The sequence below is a fragment of the Ambystoma mexicanum genome, chromosome 10 (genome assembly GCF_040938575.1).
Source record: "Ambystoma mexicanum isolate Mex_15411 chromosome 10, UKY_AmexF1_1, whole genome shotgun sequence".
NCBI lineage: Eukaryota > Metazoa > Chordata > Amphibia > Caudata > Ambystomatidae > Ambystoma > Ambystoma mexicanum.
Window position 1 is genome coordinate 277177928 of NC_090932.1, and position 18054 is coordinate 277195981.

General features: G+C 47.6%; 1 protein-coding gene across 6 annotated transcripts in view; it reads right to left on the minus strand.

Annotated features, from left to right (window-relative positions):
• Nucleotides 1-18054, minus strand: part of FAM168B (family with sequence similarity 168 member B) — a 270782-nt gene that overhangs the window by 157806 nt on the left and 94922 nt on the right. The gene's annotated exons all lie outside the window — the stretch shown is intronic.

The window sequence follows — 18054 nt, forward strand, 5'->3', positions numbered from 1 at the left end:
AGAGCGTATCAAGTTCAAGGCCCTCTGCTTGGTGCACAAGTGCTTCTACGGCTCTGCGCCGGTATATTTGAAAAAGAGCCTAGTGCCCTACATACCGAGGAGAAGTCTACGCTCGGAGGGAAAATGTCTGCTGTCAGTCCCTAACTTCAAGTTGAAATCTGGCTTGGGCAGATCATTCTTGGTGATGGCCCCCAAATTATGGAACAGCCTGCCCGAAGTGCTGAGGTCAGAGGTAAACCACCTTACCTTCAGGAAGCACCTGAAGACATACCTCTTCAGATGAAGAGCCTGGGGAAAGCAATGTTTCGGGGTCCTTAATAGGCCGCAGTGTTTGTTACTTTATGTCTGTCTTGTTGTTGCTGTATTGTAAGCGCAAGCGCCCTGATGCCCACAGGCTACCGGCGCTATATAAAATAAAATACAATACAATACAAATATTAAGAAAGATGAGGCAGTATTTTTAAATGATCATCCGTAATGGAGTTTGTTTTTTAAAAAAATGATATGTTTGTTTGTTTTTCTGTTTAGATACTGTGGCTAATATAAAGCATTCCTTGTGAGATACATGACAAACACCAGTTGTCTTTTGGGTGTCATGACGAAAGCCTTAGTTGGATGACTAGACGTCCATGCGACAAAAGCTTACTCGTATCATCTTGCGGTTTGACGTATATAAGGCTGGAAACAGTCATTTCGGTCGACACTTTCCCCATGGGGGCTTTGTGCGAAATTATAAACAAATGCCTGCTATTGGGAGTCACTTTGTTTTACCAACATCACCTAAATGAATTTTGACAATTGTTAACATTTGAATGTTTTTTTATATACAGTGTTCAATTGATGGTCGTATGTTGTGATATATTGTCTTTAAATGACTCTTTGGTGGTCCTTGCTTTTTAGCACACATCAAAATAATAAAACAAAAAATAATATATTTTTGCAAAAATCTGCCCTTGTGCATATCTTGTGATATTTGTTGCTACACAAGATTTTGACTTATAGGTGCCTCATATTAAAGGGATGGTCTAGTAAAAATGTTTATTTAAAAAATAGATAGGCCACATAAAAAAAAAAAAAAAAAAAAAAAATACTAGCATCCTCTGTTTTAAAACGTCCTATGTAAAATTTTGAGCTATTCAAGCTCAAAATTCGAAAAAGCAAGCACAGGGGCGCCGCCATTTTGTGAAATGGAGGCCCTCCTGTGCTGGCTTTTGCGGCACTAATGAAGGAAAAGCCAGCCAGCTGTAGTAAACAAAGTCTACCGCTGGGTGGCTTTCCCTTCATTAGTGCCGGGACTCGGAGGACGCGGACCGGAGACCAGAGCAGGAAAGCTGCAGCTGAATCTCGGTAAGTGCCATTTATTTTTTTTAGAAAAAAAAACGTTTTTTCTAAGTTTTCCGGGCTGGAGGAGCCCGGAAAACTTAGAAATAAAACCGCAGCTTTAAAAACGTTGCATTTATGTTTGCGGTCGCTTTTGAAGCGACCGCAAACATAAATACGTTATTGTGTTGGAAAACGCTGCGGTTTTTTGTTCCAAGTTTCTCAGGCTCCTCCGGCTCGGAGGAGCCTGAGAAACTTGGAAAGAAAAACCGCAGCGTTTTCCAACACAACCGCGTGTGTTTCTGCCTGCTGTGGCTATCACTTTGGGTCTCCGGTGCTCCCCACGGGGAGCCCGAGAGCCCCAAATGGAAAAGCAGATTCAGGCAGACAACGCAGTTGTTTTCCGCAATGCCGCGTTGTGTCTGCCTGAATCTGCTTTTCAATGAGCCACTGAGCATAACAGTGTAAATACGTATACGTAGGTTTTACAAGCTTTTAGGATAGCTCGTTCTATTGAAATCAGAATGTGTATTGCCTTATAACATTTAAGTGCCAGCACGATTAACGTGCAGTCCCGTAATGAGTAAACAAGCCAGAGACGTATGCAAGCTCACACAATGCAACCCGTTAATGAAGCAGCATGTACGTCTAGACATATCAGACAGAATCATGTGAATTGTTGATCGAACTTATTCATGTTGTATTGATTGTGCGCCAGCCATCCCTTTCCTACCACCCCCTCGTCCCCGTTTTATGAGATTGCCCAGAAGCGTATGAAGTTTGAACAATGTCATAGGGTATTCCTTTCAAATACAGAAGTAGCTATAAAGCAGTGACTTGTTATATGTAAATGTAAATGACACCCGCCATTTCTTCAGTGATGTGAAACCAAAGACCTCAGTAGGAGGGCCTCAAACCCATTCCAGAACACCCTGTCCAAGTGCAGAGTTATGTTGTTTAGACACATAATCAGGAAGGCCCTTGAAGAAATGATTATGTCCACAGATGAAATGCGTTTCCTGAAATCCATTCGCAGTAACCATATACCCCTGCCTCCCCCTGTCAATAATGAAGAAATGCCCCAACCCGGTATCCAACTATGTTGTTGTGTTTTTACATGAACAATATCCTTGTTAAGAGACATGCAATTGGTGTCCAATATTGGGGAGTCATGCATTGTTCCCCCCCCCCCCATGTGCAACTTGCCAAATGAAGTGATTGAATCTGTGACCGGATGGGAATGTGTGGCCACAAGGGCAAAATGTGACGGGACCAGGAGGAAATGTGTCCAGCCGTCGGAGGTTGGACAGATGAGCCCGGATGAACTCCGGACCCAGCACACCACATCATGATGTCAACTCACCACCCACCCACGGACCAATCGGCCATCGCCAACCATATAGCACCTATAGGTGCCTCCTCTTAGTGACCAATCCCAACTCTTCATGTGCCCCCTAGGCCTTCCCACAACTTGATGACGATTTTTCTGTATAAAAGTAACATGCAACATGTTTTCTGCAGAGCGCTCTCGGCTTGAGCAGAGTAGATTCTGTTTGCCCTCATTTTAGATAAAGCCTTTGACATCACTCGGTCTTGGTCTTATTCCCTCCTGGGAGGAACCTGTATTGACTCTGGTGGTAGCTTCTCTGGCAGGCCTGCGGGGGCATCTCCCCTTCACTGACTATCTTAAGAAGTTGAGGATACCAAGTCGGTCTGACCCACATTGGCGCAATTACAACCGTTGGGCTTTCGTAGAATAGTTAGCAATCACCTAGCACAGTAGTGCGATCTAGGGAAAGTGTAAGAAAATATCCCTGACCAATTCATCCATAGGATATTCTGCAGTGATCCCCCTCCTGCGGGTACCTGGATGCAAAGCTTTGGTATTTTTTGTTAAGAGCAGTTGCAAAAACATCCACGGTTATGCCCCACATCATGAAAACGTGTTAAATTACGACTCTGGGTTTTGTTGAAAAACCCTGCTTTTTGGTGATTGACCTCCCTGTGACATGTGCTTGCATACGAATTGCATTTCTGATGCACCACTACCATATAAGTGCAAGAGAATCTGCTTAATGAAAGTCATAGATGTAGTTATGTCGAACACGCTTTTGTAGCCTTGTCTGCAAAGATAGCAGACACATCTATATCGCTATACTCCCTGGATGTTTATGTGCTGTGTAATTTATCTTTGTCCACGTGCCTTGCGCTGTGAGTTCTGGACAACGAACCCACCCCTCTCATCCCCCCCCATCCTACCACTGAGACATCCGTTTGTAGTTTTGGGGCCTGCCTTCTTTTGCGACCCCCACACCCCCACTGCAGAGCATTTACTACATCTTCCGAAACCACCACTAGATCATCCACATGGCCCTTAAAGAACAAGTTACACGCTGTAGTGACCTAATGTTATGTACTCCTAGTCCGCTTTCCTCCACACACGGGAACAAGACTGTTTTGCCCCACAAAAAAAAAAAAAAAAAAGCACCGACTCTCCAAGGGAATCAATCCATGGGCACGTAAGCGCGAGAGCAGACGGGACCGTGCACACTGACCCCCGCCCCACCTCAGTTTCCATTAACCCACGTCGGGAACTGTGATGCTGAAAATGCATTGGAGGGACAGGGCATCCTTGTCCAGTACTTCCTTGTGTGTTCTGTGGTGTTTTCTGCAGGAGTCCATGTGGGACTCCTGGCAGTGCAGCACTTCCTTTTTGGTTGTGGGGAACAGACCCCCTTGGGATACCTTAAGGCACCCATGGATGGGGGGGGAGAGGGTACAACCCTGTACCTCTAGTGCATGGGTGCACAACATACGGCCCGCGGGCCAAGTGCGGCCCGTGATGCTGCTGGATGCGGCCCGGCAGGGTTGAAGACTTTCCTAATGGAAGGCGGCCCGCAAGCAGCAAAGGTCGCCCTCCATTAAGAAAGTCTTTGTTTTCCTTGCCGGGCCGTGTGAAAGTGCATGTTGAGATGCGGGTGTGGGGTGTGTGTCGGGTCTGCCTGAATGTGTTTGTGGGCAAGTGCAGTGTATGTTGAGATGTGGGGGGGTGGTGGGGTCGGGTCTGCCTGAATGTGTTTGTGTGCAAGTGCAGTGTATGTTGAGATGCTGGGAGGGTGGGGGGTGGGGGGGTTGGGGGGGTGGGGTGGGGTCTGCCTGAATGTTTGTTGTTGTTGTTGTGTGCACGTTGAGATGTGGGGGGTCCGAGTCTGTATGCGTGCATGCTTGCGAGTTTGTGTGCTGAGTTGGGGGGCTCGAGTTTGTATGGGTGCATGGTGTATGCTTGTGGGTTTGTGTGCTGGGTGGGGGGTTCGGGTCTGTATGGGTGCATGGTGTATGCTTGTGGGTTTGTGTGCAGTGGTGGGGGGTTGGGGTCTGTATGAGTATGGGGCATAGTGTTTGCATGAGGGGTGGGTGCCTTGGGGCATAGTGTTTGCATGAGGGGTGGGTGCCTTGGGGCATAGTGTTTGCATGAGGGGTGGGGGCCATGGGGCATAGTGTTTGCATGAGGGGTGGGGGCCATGGGGCATAGTGTTTGCATGAGGGGTGGGTGTCATGGGGCATAGTGTTTGGTTGAGGGCTGGGAGCCATGGGGCATAGTGTTTGCATGAGGGGTGGGGGCCATGGGGCATAGTGTTTGCATGAGGGGTGGGGGCCATGGGGCATAGTGTTTGGGGGTGGGAGCCATGGGGCATAGTGTTTGCTTGAGGGGTGGGGGCTATGGGGCATAGTGTTTAATAAAACTAGGGGGTTGAAAAAGCCTGCCACACCACGCCCCACCGCGCCTACCGCCCCACCCACATTTACTTTTTGGCCCACTATAGCCATCATGTAAGGTACTTTCGGCCCTCTGTCAAAATCAGTTGTGCACCCCTGCTCTAGTGTGAGGGGGGGGGGGGGAGAGAGGGGGAGAGAGGGGGAGAGAGGGGGAGAGAGGGGGAGAGAGGGGGAGAGAGGGGGGGAGAGGGGGAGAGAGGGGGGGAGAGGGGGGGAGAGAGGGGGAGAGAGGGGGAGAGAGGGGGAGAGAGGGGGAGAGAGAGACTTGCCCCAGCAGTGTGGATGAGGGACAGATCTGTCAATCTAGGGATCCTCTCACTTACCAAGATTGTTCAGAAGCGGAAGTCGAAACATGATGCTTCACCTTGAAGCCCAGCTGGAAGAAGGTTTTGCTGCTGCATGCCGTCAAAATCTGAAAGCTGCATTGCCTTTCAAAGACTGATCCAAGAGGACCTGGCTAGGAGACCTCTTCCCGAGCTACAAGGGAACATAGTGCCCAAGCTATTCTTCACCAAGGGACACCAGAAGTCAGTCCCAAAAGGCTGCTGACCAGAGACGGGGTCTGCCAAGGACACCTGACATGAAGCACCCAGACATCCAAGTCCATCATCGTCGACCAGGGTTTGGAGGACCACCGTGACCGCTGGAAGCCAGTCGAGTCATGTTGCCCAGAAAGAGCGACAGCTTGACACCGTGCTGCCAATGACCAGAGCCGCAACGCTCCACCTTTGCCCAAGACATTTGAAACAAATGATTCGCTTGCCATCACTGCCAACCGCTTTGTCCCACCGGAGAAAGTGGAGGTCATCAACGAATCGGGAAGAATCCGGTGGTGGGTTTTCCGCCGAAGTCCACAAAGACCAATAAATATCCGAAAGCCAGCCATTGTCTAGTCCCAATCAGCGACACCAACGCTGACACCCGCCACCCGCGCTACGTTCTTCAGAAAGTCATCTTTGTAGCAACTCACTCTTGTCCTTGATGTGCACCGCACGCCTTGCCTTCACAGGACGTCCACGCCCGATCGTCGAGCACTACGAAGGTCGAAGCTGCCATCGACGACAGTGTTCCCATTTCTTCGAGGACCATCGACGCCTGTGGCTCCTGCTTTAAAGGGAGTTCACCGATGAGAGATCCATCGATGAACCGTCGAAACTCTGCTAAACTCCAGTATACTAGGGTAGTAGAACGTTTTAGCAGGAAACGAGACTATTTTAAACATATATGGAATGGGCTTGTTGATACACTATTTACAGGTTGCCCAGGTGGGGGGATCCTCACACAGAACTGCCTCGGTAGAGGGGGTGCTATTCTGCCATTGGTTAACCTAACTTGTCTTCCTTCCTAGGTCTGATGCCGATACACATTACGGTTTAATTTGTATGCCATTCAAACTGTCAACAGTTGGTGCATTCTAAAGGAGTCAAGAGTGAACTCTGGTACAACTAAGACATTGTACATATTTACCATATCAGATTTGCCAAAGCACAAAGTGTGCTATTGATTGTGTCTATATATTTGAACTTTAGTTATATAAAGAACTGTTTTATCATTGAACAGTGTGTGGACATTCCTTTGTGGGGGGCTTTGGGTACTACACTGTACTAAGAACCAGCCTGCATCACCTCCATAGAGCTTAAGCCTGGATTGCTTGCCCTTTCACTACCCTATAGAGAATTTTGGCTGGGGTGCCCTGTGCTTCTAATCTGCCATATAGAGGGCAGGAGTACAGACACTCCCTCCAGTCTTTACAGAAACGACAGCCCCAACTACGTATTTACGACTTGCAGGGGATGGAGGGAAAGGCGTATGGAGGAAAGGGGACTATGGATTAGGAGAACATTAGTCACTACTGTGAGTTATTTTTACTCCTACGTCCCGTCCCTACATACTGTATGGGTGATTCCAACGCCGCCCCAGAATTCGGGAGGAGCTAACCATTATTTTACAGAAATAGGTCTGAACTGCCAGGCCGAAAGCTGCATCTTCCTGTGAGCAACATCCAAACAGCAATGAGTAGACCATGTCGCTGATTACATCCCACGGTACATACTGCTGAAAAGCCACTGCTTTAGCCTTGGATCTAAGTGCCCAAATGCCCTCTGAAGGGGAGCTTTGTAAGCTTACGCTATGCAAGGGACCATCGATCTGGCTATGGTAGCCTTCTTCGCCAGGGACTGCCCTCCAAAAGGTAACAAACAGGGTGTCAAATTTCATGTAGGTCTGATATCAGGTAGAACATAAGAGCCCTTCTAACATCTAAGCAATTTAAAAATGTCTTCCTTACATTGGGGATCAAGGAAGAATGTAGGAAGGACAAAGGAAGAATGTAGTAGGACAAGGACTATCTCCTGGTTAATTTGAAACTCCGTAGCTATTTTGGGCAAGGAGGTGTGCATCTGCAAGACCATCTTGTCCCTATGAAGTATGGTTCAGACGCAGCGAGGGCCTGAATCTCACCGACCCTCCTGGCTGATGTGAAGGCCACTAGTAGCACAGTTTTTAAGTTTACAAACTGACTATCCACTGAAGCCATGGGTTCAGAGGGTTGAGTACCAGGAAAGCCCAGACCTTCTGATGGGAGGCTATACCCTCGTTAATCCCTCAGGGATTGCTAGCTGAAAAGCTGGCGTGCTGCAAATTTCTATATGCCCCAACGCCTGCTAAATAGGGTAAACCATGTGCAGAACCGCAGAACCTAACTACTGACTGTGCCAAGTATGCTGAAAATGACAAAAAATCTAATTCATTTGCGGGTCAACACCTTTCTCCTTTGACCAACACCACCTTGTCCATTTGCTCTTGTATTGCGCTTGCGTCCAGTCCTTTTTCTGGCCCTCTGAATGATATCCCAATTGTTGTCTAGAAGATGCGCTGTTAGTTTCTCAAGCACTAGGCTGCTAACACCATGGATTCAGGTGGAACACTGATGTGTGCCCCCCCCCCCCCGCAAACCAACTGTTGTGGCGAGGTTAGATTCAAAACTGTAGGACTGGCTCCCAAGCAGACAGTTGCTTGAGGGCCAGGTACAACACTGTGGCGCCACCAATATCATTGTGCACCGGCTGCACTTTCTTAACTTGATGATCACACTCTGGGTCAGCGGGAAGGTCATCCTGATTAGTCCATTTGAAAGGCATCTCTTTTGAACCCCATGCTTTGGCCCATCCCAAGAGGCAAATCTGGTGCATTTTGCATTGCTGTTTGTGGCCAAATGGTCCATCTTCGGTTGATCCCACTGAATAAAGATCTCTTAAATGATGATGAATCCTGTATCTCCTATTCAGACGAACTGGTGTTGAGCCTGCCTGCCTCAATATTGTCCTGGACTGATGTTCCTCAATTCCCCTAGCAATGGGCCATTCCCACAGGTGAATGGCCAGTGTACAGAGGAGACCTGGTGTCCGTACGCTCCCCTGCGCCCCCTGAACTTTGTTTTGTTACACCGAACATTGAGGTAGTGCCGTCTGTTTCAATGAGCACCATTCTGCCCTAGAGGAGCAAATTACTTCTAAGCTAGGAATCTTGCCTTCAACTCCAAACCGTTGATATGCTTGTCCAAGTCCCCACAGGTTCACACACTCTGGGTGGAGTGAGACCCCAGTGTGGCACACCAGTCTTCAAGGACGAGTCCATTGTTACAATCCGCAAATACAGAGGAGGATGAAACAGGACTGCCGAGACAAAAGTCGACTCCTCCCTCCACCATGCCAAGTCCTCCGAGGGTCGGCAGGACTGAAATCCTGTCCGATTGGAATCCAGTGTCTTGGTCCCATGAAGCTGCCAGATGGAGCTGGATTCGTCTCCTCTGGACCCCCAGAGGTGGCACCAACAATATGCAGGTTCCTTATAGCCCCAAAAGGTGCTGGTACCACCACACAGTTGTACAGTCCCTTGCAAGGAAATGTGATATTGCAGCCAAGATATCCCTCCTCCCGTCTTGTGTGGGAAATACTCTGGCCTGCTCCGGGCCCCACAAGAATCCAATGAAGGTAATCAAGATAGTTGACATGACCGAAACGGTCCTCACCTGTCCACAGATCATAGGATTGTAGGTCATTCACAATTGCCCTATAGCCCAGGAGTGACAAGTCAGTCATGATTGACACCTGGAGCGCAGGGTCAGGGAAGGGTACCTCCTGCAACAGATTTCAGGGGTCCAACCACCAGATTAGGTCTTGAATAGAATCTTGAGGCATTTGGTCCACCCCCTGCGACCAAGAGTGCCTCAGCACCAGCTGGGTCCTACTCTTCAAACTAGCCAGAGAACTGCCTGAACGCAGCAAGAAATTGTTCGAATGGATTTCTAAACTCTGGCCTGGTAGATAGAGGTTTAGAAGGCCACCCTTATTATTGTGAACTGGGAGCAACTTTTGGGAGTTTAGCCAAGGCAATGAAGGTAGTATGGAGAGAGGCCAAGGCTTACCCTCAGGTGAGGAGTGGGGTGAGGGTGCCACAATGAGTCCATAAAGTGAACATCAAGGATTACACTTAAAATTAACACATAGGCCCAGAAAGCACATGAAAAATAAGTAATCACACAATACTAAAACAGTATACAACATATATACAGTCACTGGAGTTGGAATCCAATCATCCCCACACTCAATACCTGAAAGGAAAGGCTAAAGGTTAGAGAGAGTACCAACTGTCCACTAGGGGTGAAACAGTATACTGTTATAGATACCATGAACAGGTTAATTGAACTATAATAACCGTCACTTTGTTTATACCGGTATACCGTTTTAGGGCCTGCAGCCATTAAGTGAGCGTTTCAATCTGATTTGGAAAGACTGCAATAAGCAAGTGCTGCACATTCTGGATCTTGCACTGTGGGATGTGGTGTTTGGCCGACAAGAGCATAGGGAAAGTGAGGCCACATTAGTAAATGCAGCTTTGATGCTGGGACCGCTCTTTCTCTGTGATCAGTAGAGTCGGGTTAAAGATCAGCTGATTTGTAGTTTTATGACCAATTTGAAAGATGGGGGAACTACACATCCCAGAATTCAAAGGGGGGAATGCACTGGATGCCCTTCTGATGCAAGTCACAAAACACTTAGCTCTGTAGAGTGTATGAACACTGGGCCCATCAGTGCTTTGGTGCGAGTATATAAACTGGCCAGCCCCCACTGTCCTCCATGTAGATTTACACATTGTCACTAGAGTTGTTGCTTTGCTTGATCCTTCACCTGCCTTCTGCATATGGCACCGACTCAAGCAGGCAGGACAAATTCTAGATTCAATTTGAAGTATCGCGGGCAATGGGGGTGGGATATTTCTCAGGTCTATCCTCGATGTATGACACCACCCATGAACGGATTCCTCCGTCTCATCTCACATGACAAGGGTCCTAATGCGCTCAGACCTGGGGAAAATGGTAATGGGGCTGTGGTGATGTATTGGTTTAGGCCATATTTGTGCCGATATGCGTTTTAACTTTCTCATTCAGAAAGAAATCAACAGCGCCCATTGAACGTGGTCCTGTTAGGATTACATGGTCAGTGGTGACTCCAACATCAGACCTTTAGAATATACCAGGCATATGGTAAACAAGTATTAGTGATTTGATCAATATGCAACCTTTCGGTGAGTGTGTGTTGGCTATGACATTTTGACAAAAGGCTTTCAGACCTCACATGAGTGACTTTTCTCCCTTTAATGGGATAAAGCGTTATCAAAACAAACTTTTATGACTGTTTGCAGCAAGGGGTAGGATGCCCATGCCATGTGGTTCCAAAATTAAGGCGGTCGATTTTCAAAGTGACGACCTGTGACTGATCAGCAAGCTCATTGCTCAAAATTTGTATTTTAACACTTCCACTAGTCACTCTTTCATTCAAGACGATCAAGGAGTGAGCACCATGAAAGACCAAATCTGCAGCCGCCTTAGATTCCTGGAGGATCAGCTAAAAATCTGCACAGACAAGTTTCAAAATGCTGACAATGTATGACCTTTTAAGAAAATATTTATTAGTTAACTCCACCTGCTATACCGCCATAAACATGATATACCGTCATTTGGCAAGGTCAGCATAACACCATTAAACCAATACTGTGACACCCCTACTGTCCACAGGAGTTACAATCCTACTTTATAAATCCAACCCCAAGTTGTATGGGGCCTGGTTCACAAAGTTTTGCACTGATTTTTAAGTCGGAAAAAAGTTGAGGGTTCCAGAGGACCTGGGGAAAAGTCAAAAAGTTTGATTCTGTAGTATTCTACTCTGAATGTTTGCACGAAGAAGCAGAACTAATGTAAAGTTTAAAAAGTAAGGACATTCTTTTGAAAAAACAGATTGGGTCCAGGTAAACTCAACCCCCTTACTCTGGTTTCTCTAGGGACTTGGCAGGTCTTCAGAGGGTGCATTTCCAGACGTTTGTTCCGGACCTCAGTGCCAAGGAGTTGCAGGTTTGAGCGAGTCCCCAGTCACACATGCTGGTGCAATATAAGTTGAAAAAGGCAGGTCACTCGGGTGCAGGCCTCCTCTCAGCACATAATAGGATGCAGGAAAGCAGTTTCTGGAGACAGTCACAGCTGCAGGGCGACAGAGGACAGTTGTCTAAGTAAGCCTCGTATCTAGGGACCCTTGGAGCACCAAACGTTGGCAGAGGAGACCCAAGTAGGACAAGATGGTAGTCCCCAAAGTTCTGAGCCAAAACGTGGGCCAACCCCACTCCCATCGCTCAATTTGGAGTTGGTCGGACCACTGGATGGCCCAGGGACTCTTCCAAAGACTTCAGTTGGCTTGGGTACCAGGATATGGAAGGCCAGTTGTTCCCACCAGTCTAGAGGGACAAAGCACCGACAAGGGTCTTCTGTATCCTGTGTCAATGTTATGTTTGCACCAAGGTGTCAAACCAGGCGACTGTGAAAACAGGGGGGAAAACTGCCTAAGAAAACTTTTCACCTCAGCCTGCTGATCAGAAGTCAGGTGAGGGGCCACTTGGACACCCTCAAAGGAGCTATCTGAAGGACCGCTTTGGAACAGGTCGGGGAGAGGTTCAGACTCCTCTTCCTCAACATCTGAAGCCAGTAGCAGTGCTGCGATTTCGACTCTTGGGACGAAAGCCTTCAGCCTATTCACGGGAAACACTTTTGGAGCCTGTCCAGGCCTTCCAAGGTCCACTAAATAGTTAACCTCACCCAGGGGCTCCACCACTGTGTAAGGGCCTGACCATTTGTCCTGTAAAGCTCGAGGCCTTATGGGATTCATGATCAGGACTTGCTGACCAGGTGCAAAGTTGATGAGGGAAGCTTTCTGGTCGTACCAATGTTTCACCAGCGCTTGTCCTGCCTTCAATTTATCACTAGCCAAGCCCATCAGAAGTAGCATCCATTTTCTGAGCCCTAGCACATAATCAACTACGTTGGTAGTAACAGGGGGAGTGGGCATCTCCCATCCCTCTTTGACGATGGCTAAGGGTCCCCATACGGGATGACCGAACAGAAGTCCATAGATCATGGAGGGAGAGTTGCTAAAAGAAATCTTGAACAGCCATCTGCCCCAACAGTCTCTGGAACCACCATGTTGTGGCGCTGGTGAAGAGAAAGCACTTCTGCTGAATGTCCACTGACTTTGGCCTGTAGCGTGTCCCACAGGAAGCCTAAAAAAAATATATATTTTTTTTTTAAAAAGGCATTGGCACGCGGTTAGATTCAACCTCCTCCAATTGACTAACAAATCGAGGTCATGAAGTAAGTACAAGAGGTAATGAAGGAGAGTTCTCCTTTACCCGGGATAGCCACCTTAGCTGCCAGTTGTCCAGGTAGAAATGTATGCCCCAGAAAGGAATCCACTGCACCCATCATCTTTGTTAACACTCGGGGAGCTGAATTGAGACCAAATGAGAAGACTCGAAACTGAATATGGGACTCCTTGAACACCTCAGAAAATGCAGCTAAGCATCTGATCCACTGCACAGATCCAGTGCCCCTGCTGTAAGGCTGACCAGATCTAGCAGACGTGTCAACGTGGTGAGCAGCACACTCCCAAGGAGGTCCTGCACCATAATGCTACCGTCTGCCAGACCACCCAAAAGGTTCTGATGGATACAGTTCTCCAATTCCACAAGATCTTTCCATAGCAGTCGGTTTGTTGCTGCGAGCAGCGCTGTGGCCATAGCTTGCCTCAGGCCTAGATTCCTATCCCCTTCTTACCTAGGCCTTCATCCTCCTTACTGAGCACCAGTGAAGCAGATGAGGACGAAGCAGATGCTGGTTTTGCAAACATTTCCGCCGCTGCGCCAACACGGTCTACAGCAGCCTATAACGGAGGTTGATTCTTTTATTGGTAGGAGACACCGAATGAGGCTTACTCCAGATTCGCTTCGCCTCTGCCAGGACATCTGCGGATACACGCAATAGAGCAAAGAAGAGAAAGGGAGTAGGTGTGTGCCGACCACTCCACCCTCTAAGTGAATGGATCACCCTCCCAAAGAACACTAATGGATTTGGGCTGCCAAAGACTCAAAGTCACAGGAAATGGAGCTTCTGATGCCACATACCATCCTGAGCTGCAAACATATCGACAGATTCCCTGTGGTCTGAACCTCGTTGTGCTTAGCCCTCTAGAAGAAAACTTTGACGGTGCCGGTATTGGATTTAGCCCATAACAACGGATCCTCAGGGAGATCCCTTGTACCTTTAGCTCCCAGAGGAGACGCGGCGCTGCCAGGAAGACAATTAGCCTTACTGAAGAGAACCTTGGGAGGACTAAAGTAGATTTAGCCCGCCCCAGATTTGGATCTGACTTGCTGGTGTGGACCTTAGCCCTCGTCAAGGGAACCTCAGGGACAACCCTGGTACGGTTAGCCCCCCCCCCCCCAAGAGAACTTAAGTGCTGCCCCTGTATTAGCCCCTGAAAGGCGAACCTCGAAGAAAGCTCCAGTATCCAGGTTAATCATTAAGGCCTTGGGATGAATCCCGTTAGTGCTCTGGTGTGAACTGCCTCTCCCATGACCAGGTACATCCTAAGAGGGGCCAGTGGCCCGGGGTACCCTGAAAAGGAAGTCACATACCAGTCCATGTTTCTTCACTGACACAAATTCCTGAATGTTCTCTGGCACTACCTGACGAAAGACTGCTTCCCAGCCCTGGAGACGTCAAGTGAGGGACCGAACTGAAAAGGCATTACAGGCAAAGCACACGTCCCACCTCTGATTTAGACCTAGGCACTCCAAGCAGAGTGCACAAGGATACAATGTCCAGTAGAAACTACCACACGAGAAACAGGAGGCAAAACCCCTTTTGTCCCTGCATAAGCGGGCCAAAAGGACCACAAAACCAGAGAAGAGGGGGAAAGAATCTTGACAAAGAAAAAGAGCAGGTAAAACGCTACCCACCGGTGCTGAAGCGTGCTGCCCCGACCGCAAAGGGAAAAAGGATCGAGTTGCGAGGACCAGGGCAGGGCTTGTGAAGGCGGAGCCTGTGGCCAAGCATGCGTTCACTCCTGTGACAAAAATAGGACAGAACAGTTACTTACCTCGGCAATGTTCTTTCTACTGGAAGTTTCTCACACGTATTCCTCATCTTCGATATATACAATATCCTGCTTGCAGCTTCAGAACCAGCAGAGGAAGCTGTGCATAGTCGACTTGTGGTTCCTCAGCAGCTTCCATCCCGCTCTTGGCCAGGATGTCGACAGTGGTTTAAGTAGCATGCACTGCGCCCGTTGCCTCAATTCATGTCCCCCCCCCCCCCCTCAGACCTCCCCTCACCTTTAGGCACAGCCATCTCGGAAGGTCAAAGAAAACCAGACGTTGAAAGAGGAAGGTGCAAATAACGTAAATTCGCCAAAGATAAGAGGGGTAGGTTGGGAGGGCGAAAGGGAATGTGTGTGAGGAACATCCAGTAGAAAGAACATCAGGGTTAAGTAATTACTTCTAATGGATCGTGTCCTCCCATGTACTCCTCATGTTTGTAGACTCCCAAACCAGTAAGTAGACTGCGGAGGGCAAAATAATGTACTTCCGATTTACGCTGTGAAGAACAGCTTTGCCAAATGTAGCCTCCCGACCAGATACAGAATCAAGGCAGTAATCAGGTGTGGAGCAAAGACCAGCTTGCAGCACTGCATATGTCCTGCACCGGCACCCCACTTTGTAGAGCTGAAGTAACAGCCATCCCTCTTGTGAAATGCACTCTCAGACCATCAGGGACCTCCTAGACAGCCAGAGTAACATTCAGTAATCCATAAAACAATCCGCCGAGACAGTCTGTTTAGCAACAGCCTGCCCCAGCCCAGGACCCATATAGACCACAAAGAGCGGATCATCTTTTCTAACCTTAGCAAGTAAAAGCTCAGTGCTCTTTTGGGATCCAAGCGGTGAAGCCTCTTCATCCTTAAAGAATGCAGAGGTGGATAAAAAGATGGAAAGACCATTTGTGACAGGTGAAACTCTCACGTTAAGGCAGAAATATAGAGCAAACGCCTGAAGATTGTATCTGTTCTCCCTTGTCTTCACCCCTTAATTGCACTGTTATAACTGCAGAATCACTGTCAGGTTGATTTGCGATCTTCCAAACTGTTAGTATTTTTACTCACTTACTCTGCCTGTGGAGACCATTTTCGCCTCAGAATGTCAAGGGCTCTAAGCAACTGTTTCTTCCCCTTGTTCCCACCCTCCTTGAGCTCTTTAAAACACATCACTGTGTATAGGCACTATATAAATAAATACCATAAAAAAACTCAAAACAACCTTATCAAAAGGTATTAAACGGTGGTTTGGAAGATAAGCGTGAAGCTCGCTCACCCTACGAGTCGAGGTGATTGCGATCAGAAAGACAATCTTCAAAGTCAGCATCCTAATAAGATTCTTGATGGGAGCTCTTTTTGAGCCCCTTCACTCGTGTCCCAACACCAAATTAAGGTCCCAAACCAGAATAAAAGGAACCAGCAAGAAGAGGTTTGTCACTCCCTTCAGGAACTGATCACAACAGAAGTTTAATATAAGAGCCTTTTTCAGGCAAGCGCTTGAAAACGGAGTGCTGCCAGACAGCCCTTCGCAGTGAAAACCTGTATTTGATGGGGAAGATATGAACAAGAAAGATGGCACCGATGGTCTAACAAAGTAAAAGGGTCCATTTTCTTATCTCTACACCAGCTGCAAAACTTTCACCTGCAGCAGTATAGAGCCTTTGTTGCTAGCCTTCAAGCAGAAATCCCTCCATTAAGTTCTGCATGAGATCTCATGAGATCTCAATCTCTGCATCTTAACTTCGCAAAAACCAGGTGTGAAGGTTCAGAGTTCCGATTTCTGGGTGGAGAATGTGCCCTCCCGCCTGAGTGAACAGGTCTGGTCTTTGAGAAAGATGAATCGGAAAAAGGCAGATGGACATTTGTAGGAGATCCATGTACCAAGTTCTATTGGTCCAATCCAGAGCAGTCAGAATCCTATGTTTCCCAAACTTTCTCAACCTCCTGATGACGAGGAAGAACAGGGACTGGTGGGAACGCTTATAGGAGTGGAAAGTCCCAATCCACCATAAACACATCCCCCAGAGCTCCTCTGAGGAGATTTCCTGTAGCACAACAGGTCGCATTTCCAGTTGATACTTGACGCGAACAGATCCACTTTAGGGGTTCCCCAAGATCTCTAGAAGGACTTCCTGAGCCAACTCGCCCGTGGGAGACTGCTCTGCCTGCTCAGAGAGTCTGCCTCCGTTATGTCTTCTCTGCAGTGCTCGATAGGAATTGAGTGAGTATTTTACTCCCAATTTTTAGAATTGGACAGTAAATCCAATTTCAAGAGAGTATCCTTCGCAAGAGTAAAAAGTGTCTGACAAATATCCAATTTGTGCATAGAATTAAGTGAAAAAACAGCTGTATTTCAAAGTGGTTCTAAATGATTTATTGGACCTGTGGAAAACATTTTCTCCACACAAGAACCTTGTAGATGTATACTACCCAGCTTCATCGTCAGGATACTTGGGCACAAACTCCATTAAGAGTTACTACAGACGCCAGCTAGTAACATCGGGGGATTCATAATCAAGTCCCTCACTAAACCAGCATCACTTCAGCCTCTCGGCCTACTGTTGCTGCCTGGCACTACCTGCTTGACAGCCACTCCATGTTTTTGCTCCATCTCTCCTTCCCTTTGCTACTTTGTTTCCCCAGGCTCTGACTTTGACGCTCTGCCTCTCACCCTTAAGTGTTGTGATGCCACATTTTGCGGTCCGTTTCCATCACTCTGCCTCTCCCATCTGTGCATTCTATTGTTGCCTTCTCCCTTCTATATCTAGCTGTATCAATTGATAAACTCCTCTTCCACTCATGTCATTCCTCTGGATATATCGTTTTTTCATTTTCTCGTTTGTGGTCGCTACTCCTTTTGATTATATTTCTTGCACCGTCTCATATGTTATTAGCCTGCCCTTCTCTAGTTTTGCTTTTCTATTTCCATCTCTCCCCACCTGCTGTTGATCTGGGTTTTATTTTACTGTCTCCAAATGTCTATTTTGCTCTGCTTCTATCCCTCACTCCTATTGTGGGTTTGTCCTATCGACTCAGTTTCCCTTGTCACTTTCTTTGTTAGCAATTGCTCGAATTCCTGTTTTGGATTGTCTAGTACATGCTCTGTCCCTTCGCCCTCCCCACCAGACCTTTGTTCTTCCTTCTGTATTGCTTGGATTCAGAGTTGCTGTTCCTCTCCTGTTTTTTTGTTTGTCTTAACATAGCACCAATATATACAAAAAGCTGAAGATGCCTTTCCTATTTAAAAATCTAGTGCAGTTTTACCATTGGGTGCTCCTTTTTTAGATGTGTGCAAATCGATTGGCCATTAGGCTGGGAATTATAGTTAGGGGTTTGTCTAACCAGATGCAGCATTTGCTTGAATGCAGATGCTTTACAAACACTGTATGCCATTACAAGTACAATTGCCCATATGAGGTGTGTTCTGAGCCATTACAAGTATAGCAGCACAAATTAGATGTCTGATCTGAGCCCTTACAAG